The following is a 21,344-nucleotide window of genomic DNA, read 5'->3' as shown; positions in this document are numbered from 1 at the left end:
TTCCATCCTCACAACCCACATGGTAGAGAGAACCAACTCTCTAGCGTTCTCTAACCTTCACAGGTGCCACACACAGGCAGGCAGACAGACAGACAGAGATATATACACACAGTAAATAAAAGTAATAAAAGGCCGGGCGTTGGTGGCGCACGCCTTTAATCCTAGCACTTGGGAGGCAGAGCCAGGCGGATCTCTGTGAGTTCGAGGCCAGCCTGGGCTACCAAGTGAGCTCCAGGAAAGGCGCAAAGCTACACAGAGAAACCCTGTCTCGGAAAACCAAAAAAAAAAAAAAAAAAAAGTAATAAAAGAAATTTAAAAGTTGGATAGATGGCCAAGCAGTTAAGAGAACTCTTGTTCAGCTCCCAGCACCCACAGCAGCTCACAACTGCTTGTAATTACAGGCCAGGAATCTGAATCTGACCCCCTTTTCTTACTTCCCCAGGCACTCCATGTATGTGCTGCACATATAGCAAACACTTATACACATAAAATTATAAAATAAAAATATGTATTTTTTAATTTTAAAGAGGTTCAATTCCATATCCTACATCCTTTGAGCCCTAAAATTAAAGTCTTTTTTTTTTTTTTTTCCTTTTGTGTTTTTTTCAAGACAGGGTTTCTCTGTGTAGTTTTGGTGCCTGTCCTGGATCTCACTCTGCAGACCAGGTTGGCCTTGAACTCAGAGATCCACCTGGCTCTGCCTCCCCTGCTGGGATTAAAGGTTTGCACCACCATGCCCAGCTAAGTCTTTTTTTTTTTATTAAATTTATTCTTTGACATTTTCATACATGTATAAAATGCATTCTAGTTATTCTTCCTTCCCATCCCTGTCAACCCCTTCCTCCCTTCCTACAGATCCCTTTCTGTATGTATGCCCTTGGAAGCCAGAGGCTTTGGCTACCCTAGAGCTGGAGTTGTTGCATGTGAACTATCTGATTAGGGTGGAACCAAATGTGGGTCCTCTGCAAGAGTAGTTGTCATTCACTCAGTAGATCACCGAGATCTCAGTAGATCACTGAGTAGATCACTGAGTCATCTCTCCAGCCCCCAAAGACATTTACAAGGCCCTTTGACACTACATCAATTTAACTGAAGTATGGTAAGCTCCCCGCTAGTGCCTATGACTTCCCAACCCATGTTTCTGACCAAGTTTACAGTACATGGGTTTCCTCATGTGGAGTGGACCTCATATCACCTAACAGAAAGTGGCTAGCTACCCCCATATAGTCACACTGCTACTGTACAAGTGGGCACATCTTTCTTGGCAGATTGTCGTTGAAGTCAGTGAGGTTTACATCTGATTAAGACCACTGATGCCTTTTCTCATCTACTAGCCTACACAGATAGCACCTCCCACCACTATGAGAAGTAGCCAGCAGGGAGGAAGCTTCCAGGTCAGTTGCACCTTGCAAACAAGGCACGTGGTGCCTGCGGCAACACGTCTTTCTAATGCTCTTTTTCACTAGGTCAGTGGTTCTCACCCTTCCTAATGCTGCAACCCTTGAATACAGCTCCTCCTGTGTGGTGACCCCAACCATAACATTATTTGTGTTGCTACTTCATAACTGCAATTTTGCAATTGCTATGAATCATAACGTAAGCATCTGATATGCAACCCTTGTGAAGGGCTGTTATGATCCAAAGGGGTTATGAACCACTGGTTGAGAACCTCTGACTTAAGTTATCTCAACAGCCTTTGAATTGTTTTATTAAACTTAATTTTCTCAAGCTTAATATGTGTTCCATGTTTTAAGGTAACAATACTTAAATATTTTTATATTCCACAAGGTCCTGGCAAAGTACTTTCTAAAGGGCACAGCGGTGTAAGCAGAACTGAATTTATGCAACCCATTTGAAAATATTCACAAGCCTACCAAGAAAGAAATTCTTGCCTTACTCTTAGTCATATTCTCCTGGTTATTTACAATTAATGGTATTGTTTAGAATAGCTAAACAAATAACTTTTAAAGCTCTTGGCAGCTTCCAGTTTTCCAATTAACTTACAGAGCACTCCTTTCCAAGATCTATTATAAAATCTGCTAGAGCTGGCCAGCCTTAATGAAAAACAGCAACCTCAAGTTTTTCCAGGAGGAATTATACTTAATGGAATGAAAAGTTAAAATGCAGTTATTCGGTCTTCATTACCTTAAAAATAGTGATCTTGTCTATAAAGCAAAATATCACTACAAATTCAGAAAGAGATTCAACTGCTTGTCTAGCAACCTGTATGAAAGGAAAAGCAAGAAAGGAAATACAGCACAATCCCATCAGAACCCAAGGGAGCGGACGGTTGGCAAACTGCCTCTTTGTGAAAAGAGCTATAGACATTCTCACAAGACATTACAAGTTCATTTACAACAGAATGGTCACATCATTCCTAAAATGTGTCTCTGCCAAAGCTTTTCTATCCTTAGGATGCTAGTCAATGCCAACTTTTTAAACAGCAAGGTTATGTTAATGAAATGTTAGGATGGTTCATTTAAATGTAAATCAGGAGATTTAGAAATTAAAAGTACCCAAAGCAACATTAACTGTCACACTGCACAAGATCCAGGACTGTGGATTACTCTGTACAGCCACAGGTATGTCAGGTTGTATCCGCATTAAGCAGACTTAACACAGCCATAGGAACCTCAGCTCCCAAATCTCTTGGTAACTGCCAAAAACAAAACAAGGTAATCCTTAGCATTAACTTACTCTGAAAACCAAATTTTATTTGACTAAATCTCAAAACCCCAGTTTTCCTTTTTTCACACTATAAACTAGTTAAGATTAAGGAAGCAGTAAGAAAATATTTAAGTTTTAAATGGATAGTCCTCATAAACAAAAAGAAAATTATTTACTCATAATTATAGCCAATATTCCTAATTAAAATTTCAGTATCATCATCTTGGTTAGGTCTAACCAGAGTAAAAAGTTCCCATACAGCCAGAAAGCGTGTATTGCTCTTGAAGAGGACCAAGAATTCAGATCCCAACATCCAGGTTGCAAAGCTCACAATGACTGTGATGGATTCACAACACGACCCCACAGCTGGGCATGTTTGCGCAAGCCCGGTGGACCTAGACACTTCCGCCTAGGCAGTTCCAGGTCAAATAGCCATTCCCGGGTCAAGGCGTATAGCGTGACCAAGACCCCATGGCTTTGCATGATTGCATAAGAGTGCGCAACACAACCATGTGATCTGCGCATGTGTGGAGTAGCTATGTCGACCTGTGTACGCGCGTGCGCCACCCAGCCTTTATAAGCCTGCGCCCTATTCCCAGCTTCCTCTCCTCTCCTTCTTCTGCTGCTGCCTTTTCTTCCTCCTCCTCCTCCTCTTCTTCCCCACACACGTGTCTCTCCGCAAGCCTGAGCACTCGTCTGTCCCTTTCATCTTAATAAAACTCTTGTTAGCAGATTCTGTCATGTTTCGTGACACTTCCTCGAAGGGTAAGAGCGCTGCTAAATAACTAACAGACTGACCACATGTAATTCAAGTTCCAGGGACCCTACTTCTGACCCTCTTCTGGCCTCTGTGGGCAACAACACTAACATAAGCACATATCCTCATATACATATAAGCAAAGGTAATATAAAAACTTTGCAACGTTCCCCAGGAACTGGAGCACTACTGTTCTTCCAGAGGACCTGGATTTGGAGCCCAGCACCCACATGGTGGTGGCTCACAATCATCCAAAACTGGAGTTCCAGGTGATCTGAGGCCTTTTGACATCTGCAGACATCAGGGACACACACACATACATACAGGAAAAACACTTATACACAGAAAACAAATCTTAAAAATAAAAAAATTAAGTTTCCCAGCTGCTACAGAAGAGTAATTGGATGGAATGAGTCGTCCATCGATCATGTGTTATGTGATCAACCCAGAGTGTATATTTTATATCAGGTACTCATATAGCTCATATAATATAAAGTAGATGTCACTCTACTTGCAATTTATACAGAATTGTGATTAAAAAAAAAGATACTTGGCTTAATCTTCAAAAAAAAATAGTCATTTAAAAAAACTCATTCCCATCATTCATATCTTCCCTTTTATAATTTTCTTGAGGATACCAAAGGAAATAGTTAACTTAAACCAGGAAACATACTGGTTACAAAAAGAACTAAGCAAACGATAAATCTAAATCCAACAGTATCAATCAAAAATTTAAACAGCGTGCATTCAGCAAATACTTGAGTGCCTCCTCCTAGAACACTATTCCAGACAACAGTGGATACTTAAAAAAGGACGAGGTATGGTGCTCTCGCCTGTAATCTAGCACAAGAGGCTGAGGCAAAAGGACAGGCCTGGACTAGAAAACAAAACAAAACAAACAAACAAAACTACTGCAGTGATGGCATAAGCAATAGACAAGTAAGATGCTATCAGCACTAGGAGGAAAATAGGTACAGTAATGATGCAAGCAGGCAGGGTCCTTAGAGGGCCGGTCTCTCTCAATAACCATAGAGGTCAGGAACCAGTCAAACTGAACCTAGCACCAGTCTAAAATCCCCACACTTGGGGAGGTGGAGGCAAGAAGATCAGAACTTCACCTGTGCTATATAGGAAGTGTGATGATTACACTCCCAAACTATAAGCCCAAACAAGCCTTTCCTGCATTACACTGCTTGTTGGGGATTTTGTCAGGACAATAAGCAAAGTAACTAATACTTAATCTTTTAACTCTTCTGTTAGGTTTGGAAATTTCCCCTCAAAAGTTTCGGAATAGCAGGCCATTATAGGAAAGTAGGGCATGATGGCACCGATCACCCCAGCGACAGAGGCAGCCGGATCTGTGAGTTTGGTCTACTAAGAGTTCTAGGTTTGCGACAGCTAGAAAAACTATTGTCTCAAAAAGTAGAAAAAAATAAAAAATAAAAAAGAAGGAAAAGAACAATGCTCCAGGTATAGTTACAAGACAACAAAAAGTGGTAAGTTGTACAGGTCTCCACTCTGCACAAGAAAAAGCTCTAAAAGCATAAGAGGGGTCCCTAGCTATCAAGGAGGCCTAATGAAGACCTGTCTGACATCCCTCCAGAAGCAAGTGGTTGTCTCGGGTTGTGAAGAACACAGGCGCCTCCTAGCAACCATAGCATAACTGAAAAATAGAGTGGGTGGTGGCAGCCACCACTAAAACAAAACCTAGGAAATTATAAGCCATTAGAGAGGTTTGCATTTTGTTCCTCCTTACTTAAAATATTCTAGAACCATTCTATTCTCACTGTAACAATTATTTTGAAAAATGCTAAAAACAATTCCTTACCAAAGGGGAAGGTGGTCTATGTAGAGTCAGGTTTATAGCAAATACATGAGATAATCAACTTCTAAAAGACTATTTGGCTCATGGTTTTAGTTATTTTAGTCTGTAACTGGCTGGCCTATGGCAATACATCAAAGAAAACATGGTGAAATAAAGTCTGCTGGCCAATGGCAGGGGACACTCCAGTGACCTATAAACCCTTGGAAGGCGTGCCTCCAGTAATTTACAGACTTCCCACTAGGACCCATCTCCTAAAGCAGTGGTTCTCCACCTGACCTGTGAGTTGCAAGCCCTTTGGCAAACCTCTATCTCCAAAAATATTTACATTGTGGTGATTCATAGCAGTAGCAAAATTACAGTCATGAAGCAGCAATGAAAATAATTTTATGGTTGAGGGTCACCACAAAATGAGGAACTGTATATTAAAGGTTCAAAGCATTAGGAAGACTGAGAGCCATTATTCTAAATGCTTCTACCGGGTCTCTCTGTGTAGCCCTGGCTGAACTAGCACTCAAGAGATCTATCTACCTACCTTGGTCTCCTGAGTGCAAAGATTAAAGGCATGTACAACCATGTACAACCACGCCCACACACTGGGCCTTTGAAGGACACTCCAGAGTCCAACTATATAGTACAAGCAAATCCTACCTCTTCCATTACTTAAGTAAAAGTAGACAATGTCCTTACAGTTATGTTTCTACAAGTCTACAGGATCTCTCCAAGCACTTAACTGCAGAGCTGACTTCTTCAAACTTCATAGTCATCAACCCCACCCCTTTCACAATCCTACCCCTACCAACTCCTATGGCCTCCCCATCTCTGTGGACCAAAGCCCCACCAACCAGGTTTCTACAAGGAGACTCTAGGTTCTTTTTCCCTTCCCTCTTTCTGCCTCCTAGTTCCTACCTCAGTCAACACTGACGGCATAATCCTCCTACTGATACAATACACACTGTTCTCAAGGCTCTATCTAGCCTGGGTCTTATCGACCGTCTAGAGTATGCGAGTGAGTAGCGTTACAGCTCAGTGACAGAGAGAGCACTTGCCTAGCACTAGCTGAGCCCTGGGCTCCATTCCCAGAACTGCTTATAAAGAGTGTGTGTGAAAGGGTTGTTACCTATGACTCTACATTCCCAGCTCTTCTCCAAGCAGCTCTGGTTATTGCCATCATTGGGTCACTCCTCTCCAAGAAGAACAAACAGGATAAAGCCAAAACCTCACTGGGCCAGCCTCACCTGCACTAGCCTGTGAGCCTTCCCAGGCTCCAACCATGAAAACAGGGGAGCCTCCAGAGCTTTACAGTTACTTTTCCTCTGCCAAGAGCACCTTCAGATTTTTTCTACTGGAAAGCTACTCGCCTTCTTTCAAGACTCAGATACATCCCATCCTCTGCCTTACAGAAAGGGTTATCCCTACTTCTCTAGATTCCCCCAGAACTTGCCACAAGGCACTATAAAACAGAGCCACTGTGAACACACATGGATCTCCATTGTTTATTTTGAGACAAGATCTTGCCATTAAGCCCTGGGTGGCCTCAAACACAGGCAATCTTCCTGCCTCAGTCTCCCACTCAAGTGATAAGAGGATTGCAGGTGTGTACCAACACAACCAACAAACCGTCACTTTAAAAAAAAATATCTTTGAGGGGAATCTTAGTTATTTACAGGGGAATGTGGTGATATTTTATCTGTGCACCCAATAAAGCTTATCTGAGGATCAGAGGAAAAAGCCAGTCACTATATTAAACAGAGAGGTCAGGCAATGGCAGCACACACCTTTAATCCTATCACTCAGGAGGCAGAGATCCTTCTGGATCTCTGAGTTCAAGGCCACACTGGGAACAGAGCCAGGTGCGGTGGCACATGCCTTAAATTCCAATACTAGTTAACCATGGAGGTCTGGAGGTCTGCACAGACAGACAGGAAGTGAGGTAGCTGGGCGGAGAGGGGAAATGAGATGGCAGAACAGAAAGGCGTATAGGGGTGGGTATACAGGAAGTAGGTCTCTTTGGAGACTGAGGTGTCAGTGAGGTGAGGTTGTCTATGGCTTGTCCTATTTCTCTGATCTCAGTTTTTCACCCCAATATCTGGCTCCGGAGAGAGAGAGAGAGAGACTGTTTAGCCATTCGTCTTACAGGGGAGTGAGGGTCAGAGGACAACTTTATTAGTTCTCCCGTGTCCACTCTGTAGTTCCCAGGAATTCAAGTCCTCCTACCTGGAGGCAGGTGCATTTACAGCTGAGTCATCTCCCGCCCACCATCACTTCTCAGATTCAACTAAAATAACATGCTAGCCAGGAGGAGGGGCACGTGCTTGTAACCTTTATGTTTAACTGAACTGACTCAAAATTGTTTTAGTTTCCATCTTGCAATAAGGAATAAGATTAGCAAAAATAGACACAGACTGCAACTCCAATCTATCACTGATATTACCGGGGCTAATCTCATTAGCTGGGAAGCTTAACATCGCTAGCATCTTGCTCATGGGCAGATTTTTAATGAAGGTGCTGTATTTAAGTGAATCCCTCCCAATGTTATTGATATTCAGCATAGCACTTCCTTAGACTCAGTAACAATACTTAGAAAACACCTCTATCTCTCTAGTCTTAAATAAGCTTAAATTTTTTTCAGGGTTACCATCTTCCATTTCCTTGGATTCCACCCCTTCCCAAGGGATCAAACTCACATTTCATTTGACCACATCTCTGTAAAATGACAGGTTTTTAAAGATACACTTCAAAGTCAGTCTAAAGCTTTTCTGAGAATCAAATGACCCCCCCCAGGTCATTGAAAGTAAGAAAAGGTAACACATGATTATAGGAAACCTTTGTCAATTTAGAGATCTCCAGAAAGAGAAAAATCCCAAAACACTGCCTCCTGGCTTTCCCTTTCAGACTCTGGCTTACTCACTCCACCATACTTTATAAACTGTGATTAAGAGCCCAGATTAATAATGAAATGTATAATATAATGAAATATTCAACATGGTGTGAGTAAATGGTAAGGGTGTGTGATTACTTGGAAAGAAAGCATGTACTGGAGCCAACTGCATAGGGCAAATATACTATTAGCAAAGGCTCGTCTCCCTCCCTCATGTCTCTAGAAGCAGGCCACACTGAGTGTGTTTCCTGAGTTATGATGGCACTTCCAGCTTCAAGAGCAGTCTGAGCTTTACCCAGCTAATAAACCAGTACAGGACTCTATCACCTCATCTTACTCAGGTTTCCAACTCAAACCTTCAATTCTGGTACCAAACACTAATAAAGTAACACAAGCTGTAGCAATTAAAACATTTTCATGACAATGGACATTCCACTTATTTTGCCAATATTTAAAAACATACCTCGGAAAAAAGACAAGGAAAACCCACAGCTTTATATCGTGTAAGGAAATGAAAATTAGGTAATCCAGAAAAGAATTAGTCTTTAAATTAGCAATTCAGAAATGAGATAAATTATAAATTATAGCCATTGTGAGCACTGGCTGCTCTTCCATTGGATTAATCAATAAAAAGATATTTTGTAATGTCTTTTCAGTCTTTTTTTAAAATGGGATGCTGGGTGGCTCAGTGGTATAGAGTACTTGCTGCTCTTACAAAGAGGATTGGGTTCAATTCCCAGCACCCACACAGCAACTTACAGCCATCTGTAACTCCAATCCAGAGGATCTGACTCCCTCTCTTCTGACCTCTGATGGTACCAGGAACACACATGGTACACATACATACATGCAGCCAAAACATTCATATATAGAGAGTAAATAAAACTAAAAACTAAATTTGAATCCTAAAAATGAAAGTTAAGGTAAAATCCACAATTCCATTCTTTCTCTCCACCCACCCACCTCCCCTACCCCCCAAACCCCCAGGTTTCTTTCTTCCCCAACAGTTTCTCTTTATTGCCCTGGAACTCACTCTGCAGATCACGCTGCCCTTGAACTCACAGAGATCCGCCTGCCTCCTGAGTGCTGGGATTAAAGGCGTGCGCCACCATGCCTAATCTAAAAGTTTTTAAAGCTCTAAGAAAAAGCTTACCTTGTAAGTAACCCAAATGTCCCCAAATGAACAGATCATCAAAACGTGGCATATAAAGTCCAAGGAGACAGCGCAGGGGTAAAAGCGCTTGCCTAACAAGTCTTGTGACCTGAGTCAATCCCCGGAAGTAAGAAGCCAGCTGCAGGCCAGTCAGAGAGCACATCAAGTGAAGTGCTTGTCACCAAGCCTGGTGACCCACATGGCAGAAGAACCAATTCTGCAAGTGGTCCTGCATCTCCTCCAAACCTGTGTCACGGCCCACACACACAAATAAACTAACAAAGGGGCTGGAGAGAGGGCTCAGCAGTTAGGGCGCACACTCACATCAGGCAGCTGACAGCCACCTGTAACTGCAGTTTAGAGAATCCAATGCCCTCTCCTGGCTGCAGTGGGCACCTGCATGAAGTGCACACACATACACACTCAGGAACACTCATATACAAATAAAATAAATGTAATATAAGAAATTATTTTGGCGTATAGACTTCTTTCTTTTTGTGGCCTTCGCTGGATCACAGCTGCCAAAATGAAGTTCAATCCCTCTGTGACTTCTGACCAATGCAAGATCCATGAACAGCATTTCAATGCACCTTCTCACATTAGGAGAAAGATCATGTCTTCCCCTCTTTCCAAAGAGCTGAGACAGAAGTACAAGGTTCGCTCTATACCCATTCGAAAGGATGATAAAGTTCAAGTTGTCTGGACTACACAGGCCAGCAGACAGGCACAGCGGTCCAAGTGTCCAGGAAGAAATATGTCATCTACACTGAACAAGTGCAGCAAGAAAAGGCTAGTGGCACAACTGTCCATGCGGGCATCCACCCCAGCAAGGTGGCTATCACCAGGCTAAAGCTGGACAGAGACCGCCAAAAGATCCTGGAAAGGACAGCCAAGTCTCGACAGCAGGAAAGGAGAAGGGCAAACACGACTGAGAAGATTCAGGAGTAGAGGCATCACATACACAGCTTTCATTAAAGACTGTTAAGTTTTTTTGTTTTTGTTTTTGTTTTTAAAGAAAGAAAGGAACTATTTCAAGTTGAATTGGTGAAGTGTGCCTGTAACCCCAGCAGTCCTACAGAGTGATGGAAGTAGACTCACCTACCCACAGCTCCATGGCGGCTACCCTAGAGTAGTAAGCACTACAGAAAGAATGAGAGGGCCAACTAGATAGTTAACTGGGTAACCACCAAGCCTGGTGTCTGAGTTCAATTCTCAGAACCCTGTAGAGATAAAACAGATCATTCCCATAATTTGCTCTCTGACCTCCACACTCATGGTATGCATGTATCCACGAAAGAAAGAAAGAAAGAGAGAGAGAGAGAGAGAGAGAGAGAGAGAGAGAGAGAGAGAAAGAAAGAAAGAAAGAAAGAAAGAAAGAAAGAAAGAAAGAAAGAAAGAAAGAAAGAAAATTTAAAGACAGCATGTTCCCTCAAAACAAGGGTGAAAAAGAAGAACCAACCTTCAAAAGTTGCCCTCTGGCCTACACACGTATGTACACACACATACACACACCTACACACATATCATACATGCATACTAAATACACAAACCCGCACTTGAACACATATTATACCTGCATACATACTACACACACACACACCATGTGGTATACACATACCATGTAATAATACTCAACTTTAAAAGCAAAGTTCTGGAAGAAGTGTTAGGAAGACAGTGTTATAGGAAACACCAATACTCTTAACACCTAGACAAATTACAGTGGCAGAATCTATCTCGTTTAACTACTTTATAACACTTAAGTATTAAAAGTCCTAGAGCCAGATGTGGTCCCACATACCCTGAATCCCATCACTCAAGAGGCAGAGGCAAGTAAATCTGAGTTCAAGCCAGCCTGGTCTACAGAGTTCCAGAACAGCCAGGAAAAACCCTGTCTCAGAGGTGAAGAAAAAAAAAAAAAAAGTCCTGAAACTTCCAGGGAAAGGCTGGAACCATAAGCAAACTGGATAAATTTACTCAATTTAGCTTTGCTTAGCAGCAACTCTCTATCCCCCTAGCCAGGCACATGTTACAGGAACAGCTTGCCAGGTGGACAAATAAGGGTCCTGCCCTCCAGATACCGAGGAATTGTATTCTTATTGCTAATTACTGCTTCTAATCAAGAAGATAGAGAAACAGAAGAGCATCCACTACTACACTTCTTTCTGCTAATGCTAGTTCTCCTCCAGCTAAATATAATTCCTCCCCAAATGTAATGAACCAACACCTTTCTCCCCTCCCACTTAATTTTTCTCTTTATTCTCTCCTGGGAGATAGGATTTAAAATGTAGAAGCAATCACATTAGGGAAGAAGGTAATCAGAACGTTAGTGTGGTGCTTCCGGATCCTCAGTTACTTTTACATATGGATTGAGTGTGTAAGTCCCCAGCATGGCGACAATGACTGTAATCCCTAGCACTCTACTAAGCACTTGGAAGGCTGAGGCAGGAGGATTATTAGTTCAAGGCCAGCATAGTGAGACTGTCTTCAAAAGGGGAGGGTAGATCTTTATTTAAAAGGTAAGGTCTAGTGAAAGTCATTAAGATACAGGGATGCACAGGGCAGTGGTGGCATACACCTTTAATCCCTTTAATCCCAGCACTCGGGAGGCAGAGGTAGACGGAGTTCAGAGCCAACCTGATCTACAAAGCTCCAGAACAGACAGACAGAGCTGTTACAGAGAAACCCTGTCTCAGAAAACCAAAAAGATACAAGGATGCTGCCTTCAGGAGGATGTGTGTGTGGTGGTAGTAGTGATGGTTCAATATATAATCCTTACCAAAAAAATTTTAAAGATATACAACCAGCCAGGCATGGTGATGCATGCCTTCCTTTCACTTCCTATTGCTGGATTGTGTATGCTATCTCACTTTCTTATATGAGTACTGAGAATCAGAACTCAAGCCTACATACTTATGCAGCAACACTTTATCACCCAAGCCAGTAACTTAGCATTAGTGAATAGTACCTACTATGCACAAAGAAACAAGTCTGGTACACAGGAAGCAGAAAGATGAACATGAACATATTGACTTGAAGAACTTTATCATCTAGCACAGGAGCTAGCGAAATAATTTATACTATCATTATTTTAATGAAAGCAAGTTAGCAATACAGTAATATTTAAATGATAAATTTGATTCGCCCCTAAGAAAAGCCACTTAATATGGATAAAAATACAGCTTGTCCAGCACTGCATAACAGAAAGACTATATTAGCATTTTATCACATCAGAAGTTAAAATAAACACCCTTTATAAATCATCTTATTCATTAGACAGATGACAAAGTTCAAACTGAGGCCAAATCTCATAAGATTAAAAACTTTGAAGAGCATACTATCTAATTCATTAGATAACAGACATATAATCAATGACAAATTAGCAACAAGAAATACCTCATCACTAAATCCTAACTCCACTATTTAGTTTAACCTTAGAAGAATTATATACTAAAAGGATACAAAAATGGTTCAGTAGTTAAAAACACTTGCTACTCCATCACTGAGGACCAGAGTTCAGATCCCAGTACCCAGACTGGGCAGTTCACAAATGCCTGTAACTCCAGCTCCAAGGGATTGGACACCCTCTTCTGGCCTCTGTGAGCACCTATACACACACACACATACACAGTGTGCATACATTCACACATATACACACAAGTAAAATTTTTAAAAATTAAAAATTCTATTATTGAACCAGGTATGGTGGGGAAACTGAGGTGATAAGAATAGCCACTGAGTCTAAGGCCAGCCTGAGTTAGAGAAACAGTCTCAAAATAAAAGGAAAGGAAATACAATTACATTTTTAAACTTCAATGCTCACTGAACAGAGGTAAAGTGGCCAGAATAACATAATTTCTGCCCTCACCATCTCCTTACCATTTAGCTGAGAATGGTGGAAAGGAAACACTAAGGGAAATAGTCTTTAGATTTCGTGATTTCTTAGCTATGACTCCAAAAGTAGAGGAAACAAAAACACATACATCATCAAAATTATAAACTTTGTAACAAAGGAGCACAATCACCAGAAAGTAAAAAGGCAACCAGAGAAAGCATTCACAAATCACTTCTCTGATAAGGGGTTACCAAAAAAAAAAAATTTAAAGTCCAAGCCAGAGATTTGATCAGTGGTATTGCTCTGACCTAGAATGTGTAAGACCCTGTGTGTCCAATTCCCAACATCCACGTGGTAGCTCACAGAGGTCTTTAACTCTTGCCAATTCCAGGGAAATCCTTGAAGAATTCTGCAACCACCAGGGCCAACAGAGCAACAATCCACATGGGACAAGAAGGCAATCTGGGAGGCTGAAGAGATGGCTCAGCCGTTAAGAGCACTGACTGACTGCTCTTCCAGAGGACCCGAGTTCAATTCCCAGCACCCACATAGCAGCTAACAACTGTCTGTAACTCCAAGATCTGACACCCTCACACAGACATGCATGCAGGCAAAACACCAATGCACATAAAATAAAAATAAATTTTGAAAAAAAAAGAAGAAGGAAATCCAGTTCAACACAACTCAGGAGCCGTTTGGTTCTAACTTCTAGAGTCTAACACTAGGTAGTTTATTGTAGGCATATTTAATACAGCACAATTTGGAATAAAAGTTTCTTGGTGTCACACAATGCCCTGTAAACAGGAAGCATAATTACATCCAAACTTTTCTCAGAGTATAAGTCACTTCTTCATGAAGATGGGTTCTAGAAATAGGCTACGAGTGTTATCGTAAGGGCCTGGGGGAGGATCTGGTGTGGTCTTGGTCATACAAGTAACACAGAGGTCATCTGGGCTACTAGCCAGCTCTGGTCCTGTGGGAGCTTGGGGCACCCCTGGCCATACAGGTAACACAAAAGTCACCTAGAAAATAAAAAAAATCTCTGGTCCTACTTAATGGGAGCTTAGTACGGCCTGGCCCTATGGATAGCACAAAGATCACCTAAACTATTAGCCACCATTCCCAACATTCCAGGCAGAAAACAGGTTAGACATCTTTTCCTTTTAAAAGACAGCCCTTAATGCTTAACAGTCTGGTTTCCCTAGTTCTATCTGTGAGCGCAAGGACCTTTATGCTCCCAACAGAAATCCAACACCTTCTTCTGGTCCCATGGACACCAAGTACATGGGGCACAGACATCCATGCAGACAAACCACCCATACACATAGAATTTCAAAACTTAATTAAAAAAAGAAAAAGAGGAAAAGAGGTCACCAAAAAATGGTCAGATTCAAAGAGACAAACAGAATGGTTAGCTGCCAAGATCCAGAGAGAGGTGAATGAAAAGCTACAGAGTACAGAATTCACTTTGGACAGGTGAAAACAGCTCTAGAGACAGAAGACTGCATAATAATGTGTATTTACTTAGAGTCAATGAGCACACACACACAGATTTAAATGGTAAATTCAGTTGTGCACATCTTACTACAAAATACATAAGCGCCTCCCTGCACCCACATGGTGGCTCACAACTGTCTATAACTCTCCTTCCAGGGGATCAAACACCTGTTCTGACCTCTCTAGGACACTGCACACATATGATGCAGACATATGTGCACACATACACATAAAGTAAAAAGTCTAAAGGAGCCGGGCAGGGGCACAAGCCTTTAATCCTAGCACTTGGGAGGTAGAGGCAAGTGGATCTCAATGAGTTCAAGGTCAGACTGGTCTACAAATCAAGTTCCAGGACAGTCAGGACTGTTACACATAGAAACACTGTCTTGAACAATTTACCACAGAAAATCAGTCTGGGAGCCAAAGGTGCAGCTCAGTTAGTAAGTAACTGCCTAACGTGCAAGAGGCCCTGGGTTTGATCTGATCCCCAGCACCACATAAGCCTGGTGGTGGATCCTGTAATTCCAGCACTCAGGTCCTGGAGACCAGAGTTTCAGATGTTCAAGGTCATCTGCAGCTACATAACAAGGTGAGACCATTGTGGGCTACCTGAGACACTGTCTCAAAAATAAGAATTAAAGGCCTCCAAATGGCTCGTTGGGTAAAAGCAGTTACTAACTAGACTGACAACCTAAGTTAGATCCCCAGGAAACCTATGGTGGAAAGAGAGAACCAATTCACAAAAGCTGTCTCGTGTGTGTGTGTGTGTGTGTGTGTGTGTGTGTGTGTGTGTGTGTGTGTACATGCACAAATTCATAAATTTAATTATTGAAAAAAATTTGCTCTGAGACAGAATCTTACTACACACACACACACACACACACACACACACACACACACACAGCCTTAGCTGGGCTGGGACTCCCTATGTACATCAGGCTGACTTTGAATTCAATTCTGCCTCTACAGTATGAGCCACTACATCAGCCCCCACCCTGGAAAAAAAATTAATGAAAGAAAATTGGTCTGAAATTCTAAGTAAAAGCTAGACTTTAGAAGCTCTTGAATCCCACCTTAAGACTAACCAGAACTAATCACTATGTGACTACACAGTGTGGAGTTTTGAAAGTATGTGTGGAAGCTTTGGGCTGCCAGGGTAGCTCCATGGGTAAAGTCACCAGCCAAACAACCTCAGCTGGATCACTGGGACCCACATACTGGAAGACGAAAATCCACTTCTCCAAGTTGTCCTCTGACCATCACACTTGTGCACACAAACACGAAATAATAAGATGTGGTTTGGTTTGTTGAGGGGAGGCGGAGGAGACAGGGTTTCTCTGTGTGCCCCTGACCGGCCTGGAACTCACTCTGTAGACCTGGCTGGCCTGGGACTCATGGATCCGCCTGCCTCAGCCTCCCAAATGCTGGGATTAAAGGTGTGCAACACCACCGCCCGGCTTAAGATGTGTATTTTTTTTTTTCTTCTGGAGCTGAGGACCGAACCCAGGGCCTACCTAGCAAGCGCTCTACCACTGAGCTAAATCCCCAACCCTGTGTATTTTTTTTAAGGGCTTTCTTTTTTCTTTTAGGAACTTTAAGAGCTCAATCACCTTGAGCAGCACAGTATGACCTGGTTTTAAAACAAACACAGAAGCAGAAGGGCAAATAAAGTCAACTATTAGTGGGAATTCTTGGGATGCTAACAATTTGTTGTTTCTTAGTGAATATACAGGGTGTTCAGTTTATAAGAATTCATGAACAGGGATCATAATTTTTCTCTAATTGTACTTCAACTTCAAAAAGGCTTACTATTAAAGATAAAGCCTTAGCCAGGAGTGGTGGTGCACACCTTTTACCCCAGCACTCAGGAGGCAGAAGCAGGTGGATCTCTATGAGTTCGAAGTCAGCCTGGTCTACAGAGTGAGATCCAGGACAGGCTACAAAGCTATACAGAGAAACCCTGTCTCAAAAAATAAAAAGATAAAACCTAGACACACACACCCCCACTTCCAAGAAATGACAGATTGGAGGAGGTCATCCACAGAAAATATTTACCAAACAGTATAAAAGATGCAACTATAGAAGCTGTACAAGAGACCAAAACAGTGAGCACCAAGAGAATACCCCAGGAGTTCAAAAAAAAAACAGTAAGTTTGCCAGGTGGTTAAGAAAAAGCAACATGGTCCAAAAGGAAAACCCCAGGGGAAATAAAATGAAGGCAAAGTCAAGCATGGCAGTGCACACTTGTAATCCAGCATCTGAGAGATGGAGGCAGGAAGATCATTCAATTCAATCAAGACCCTTTGCTAAATAAATAAATAAGGACGAGCAACTAAATAGCTTACTGAGATGCTACTGAGTGGTCCACCTCTCAAGAAAAGTCTACAACTGGAGTGGAAGCAAAGTGACCAGAAAAGCATGTAGAGGAAACACTACAGAGAGGCTGACTCTGTCACTGATGAGATCTGGGAAGAAAGAAACGGGAGAAAGCTGAAGAAAGTTCATGCTGCCCAAAGCAGCAATGTGATTGACTGCAGTAGCTGCCTCACCTGTCAGTAACCCACCATAAGCTAGACTGCAGAAAGACCTTTCCTCCTTCATTCAGTACTGTGTCTTAACTGGCCCTCTCAGCCAGGTACCAAGCCTTGAATAGGCTTACAAGGCTCACTTTCCAGCAGAGATGGCAGACAGGGACATCAATAAGGTACAACACAAACCAAAGTTACTAAGAAGACTGAGCACAGTTTGCTACCAGAAATGAAATGCTTGAGACATGACTGAGATCTCAATGCTTAAAAAACAACTTTACCAAGATGCCTGGACCCCAACCCCAAACCAATCTTTATTTGGGTCCTTTCCAAAACACAGCTCCACTCATTCTAATCACCTTCACCCACATGACCTTCCTCACTCAACTTCCTGCTTTTAGACATGCACAAATTCAAATCTCTAAGCACCAACAAGAAATAAAAAGCTGCTCAGATCATGGAAGGCCCTACAATGGCTTCTTACAGCTTTAGAATAAAATTTAAACATGGCCATCTGTGACCTGGCCTTTGCCTTCCCTGACAACCTTAGGTGAGACCTCCCTTCTTCAGTACTCACAATACAAAGATCACCTCTAAACCTGTAGGCTTCAAATACTGTGCCAATACTCAGGCCACTGACACCTGTTAAGGACCCTATTCCTTTATTCCTGTCTAGGTTTAGCCAGTACACTTAATCACCACCTTCAACAAGTGGGGCGGTCTGTGCTGTCACTAATGTGACTTTCTAAAAAACTTCAAGACTGTTGGTACCAGTTACTCTGGCCCTCCACATCTGGTTTAGAGCTCTGAAACAGTATGAAGTCTCACTTCAGAGATGGTTAGTCTGAGAAGCTGTGGGATATACAAGGAGACCCATGTGGCTCAGGAGAAACATCTTACACCCAAAATGAGGAGCTGGATGCTAGCAGCTAAGGTTGATGGCAGAGGAAGGGGTATGTGCAGCTCAATGGTAGATCATTTGACTAGCATGTACAAGCCTCTAGATTTGGGGGGGGGGGGGGGGGGGGGGGGGGCGCCAGACACGCGGCTGCCAGAAGGCACATGTAGCAAATCTCAACTAAAGGAAAAAAGACACCCCTCATCTCTAATCAATATATAAAATGTTTCTGATGGGAATGGAGGCGGTATCTCACAACTAGTAGAGAAAACCAACGTACTCAGGCTATAATCATATGCAGGAAAAGGAGGGGTGAAGAGTAAAGAGAAAAACAGTAATATTACGGTTCCCCACTTACATGCCCTTTTCTGCTGTTCCCGACTTTGTCACATGACTTCAACTCCTGTGAAGTCCAGTTCATCCAGTTCAAAGGCCCCCACCTTCCAGAACTCCCAGACTTATTCTCATAAATAAGCGTATTAACACCCTCGTCCAAGTGTCTGTCGTTTGCATTATACACAATTCGACCCAGACAGGTCTTATGTACGGCACAGGTCTGAATGCCGGCACTCAAGAAGCTTAGGCTATCTTGGGCTTCAAAGTGAGATCCAGTCTGGGGGAAAAAAGGCTAAGACACTAGAGAAGCTTCCGGCCCTCAAAGAAAGAGGATTTTTAAAACCTATTTTCTAACTTAGTGAGTCAGGACGTATAAACAACTGAGCAGAGGCTTCAAATGATTTCCCCACTCCATCCTTTTGTAAACAACAAATTCCAAATTCCGTTTCTTAAAGTAACATCCACCTGTAGTCTTTAAAAATCAGTGCTACACACAAAATAGCCTCTTCAAAAACATATCATAAAGATACAATACACAGTACAGTGATGTAAACGTAAGTTTACATTATAAATTATTGTGAATTGTATACAAAAGACATAAAAAAGTGTTTTGAAAAGAAAAAAAATGTTATGAGGACTAAAACATAGAGGGTATCAACCGTCGATTTGAGCTACCTACACACACACACACACACACACACACACACACACACACACACACACTCCTTTTAAAGTGAAAGGCGGGGCACTGCCATGCCCGCCCTCGGGAAGCTGAGGCAGGGAGCCCGAAGCGTTCCAGGCCAGCCTGGGCTACTTAGCGAGACCCGCTCTCGGTGACCACCAAGTCCGTGACAAGACTCTAACGCCACTCCCGAAAAAAACCGAGAGTGAAGTCAGCCGAGCGAGGCAGCGCAGGCGGCTGAGAAAATGCGAAAGTCAGGATTAACAAACTCCTCGCCGCGGGTCCCCACGGGTGTGGCGCACCTTGGAGGACCGGAGCGCTGGAGAACAGGAAGCGAGGACTCCCAGACTCCGCCGGCGGGCCGGGCTGGGCACGCCAGCTCCCCGGGACCCCTGCTCCCGCAAACGCCGCAAGTCTCCAGGGCGGGGAGGGGGAGGGGAGCGGCCGGCACCCAGCCGGGGCACGATCGCGTCCCACCAACACCCCCACCCCACCCCGCCGCCGCCGCCGCCCGACGGCCAGGGACCCCGCCACGGTCCCCTCCCAGTGGGGGAGGCGGCCCGAGGGAGGCGCGACGCCGGCCCCGCGAGCCAGCGAGCGAGCGAGCGCGCGCCCGCTCCGGGAGCAAAGTTTTAGCAAAGAGGGAGAAAGTTTTCCGAGGGAGCGCCGCGGCGCTCGCTGCGCTCTCCAGAGCGTCGGGCTCCGCCCGCCCAGGCCCAGGCTGCTCCGGGAAGCCACCCTTGGCCCGACGCTCCCCAGGGCGGCGGCCGCCCGAGAGTCGGCGCCGTCACCCGGGACCCCGGCCTGGGGGACCCCCACCCCCACCCCGCGCGCCCCCACCCGGGGCCCCGCGCGCGCCCAGGGGAAGGTCCGAAGAGTTACCTGCGGCGAGCGAAGGCGAGCGCGGGACGACTCCAGAGGCGCCAAGCCGACGGCCGCCGCTTTGTCTCCCGCCCGTCCGGCTCCCAGGAGGAAATGGGCCGCCCTGCGCCCCCGCCCCCGGCCCGCCCCTCGCCGCGCCCGCCCTTCCCGGCACCTCCCTCCGCGCGCTCTTCCCGGCGCCTCCCGCGGCCTCCACCCTCGGGCTCGTCCCGGCCTGCCGCGGCCGGCGCTTTTCCCGGGAGAGCCTCCCGCCCGGGACGGTGCCTGGCCGCTCCACGCCGGGACCCCCGGGAGTCCTCTTTGTGTCGCCTCCGGGCGCGCCGACCGGACCCGGACCCCCCGACGGGAAGGAGGGGCGGCGACTCGGGGAAGAGCCCGCGGGCGGGGAGGGCGGGCGGAGGGCAGGTGAGTCACGGCTCCCGTCTCAGGTGAGTCTCGGGGCGCGGCCCCGGGAGGCCCCGCCCCGTCCGGCTCCCAGGGGCCGGCGTGGTGACGCGGGGTCCCGCTGGGGTCACTCCTGCGGCGGGTGTCACCCGATTCCCCTAGTCCGAGGCGCCCAGGAGAGGGGGCAGCCGACCCTCTTGCTCTCCTCGAGGAGAAACAACTCCAAGTAAATGTTCCGCGTCTCCGGGCACAGTGGACCGGGAATCCCACTCTTAGAACCTTTGTTGTTGTTGTTTTGTGCTGTTTGTTTTGGTTTTGTTATTTTATTTTTGAGGTCGGGTCTCACGTAGGTCAAGCTGGCCTCGAACTAGCTGTGTCGGCAAGAATGATCTAAAACTTTTTTTGTGTTGTTTTGTTTTGTTTAAACATTTGGGCAGAGGTGGGGGCGTGCACATGCTCTTTGCTTGTGTAGAAATCAGGACGATTTGTGGTTTCCTTCCCTCACCGTGTGCGTCCCGGGGATTGAACTCAGGTTGCAGGGCTGGGTGGCCAGTGCCAACGTCCTTTAAACTTTCCATCCTCCTGCACACCTCCCAGCTGCTGAGATTAGAGGCCTGCACCATTACGCTTGGCCTTTTGGTTGATGGCTCCGTGGGTCAAAGTGTTGGCCCCTCTACCAACAATGCAAGCCTGGCAGCCTGAGTTGTGGGGAGAGAATGAAGGCCACAAAGTTGACCTCTGACTTCCACCCTGGTGCAGTTTCATATTCACCCGCACCCATATCCTACACACACAATAATAATCAGTAAGATCAATTTTAATTTTAAGAAAAGGGGGTTGGAGATGTCTCAGTGATAGAGTGCTTGCCTGCTCTGCCCTGGGTTCAATCCTCAGCACTACAAAAGGAAAATTAAAAAGGCCATTCTTGTCCAACCACATTCTGTTCTTTCTACCTTTGGGGTTTTGACTCGGGTGGTTGAAAAGAAAGTGGCCCCGAAGGGAGTGGCACTATTAGGAGGTGTGGC

At 44.6% G+C, this 21,344-nt stretch overlaps 1 protein-coding gene and 1 pseudogene across 1 annotated transcript in view; one reads left to right on the top strand and one right to left on the bottom strand.

The window, feature by feature from the left end:
• Ctnna1 (catenin alpha 1) overlaps nt 1–20,038 on the bottom strand; it is a 131,461-nt gene extending 111,423 nt beyond the window's left edge. Inside the window, exon 1 of the mRNA XM_028886779.2 lies at nt 19,936–20,038. The gene's annotated coding sequence lies outside the window, so the exon portion shown is untranslated. The remainder of the gene's footprint in view (nt 1–19,935) is intronic.
• Nucleotides 9,764–10,499, top strand: LOC114705106 (annotated as a pseudogene).
• Nucleotides 20,039–21,344: the final 1,306 nt, after the last annotated feature.

Source organism: Peromyscus leucopus, chromosome 19 (genome assembly GCF_004664715.2).
Source record: "Peromyscus leucopus breed LL Stock chromosome 19, UCI_PerLeu_2.1, whole genome shotgun sequence".
Classification (NCBI taxonomy): Eukaryota; Metazoa; Chordata; class Mammalia; order Rodentia; family Cricetidae; genus Peromyscus; species Peromyscus leucopus.
The sequence above is the reverse complement of the archived record's forward strand: the minus strand, read 5'-3'. Positions and strand labels throughout refer to the sequence as shown.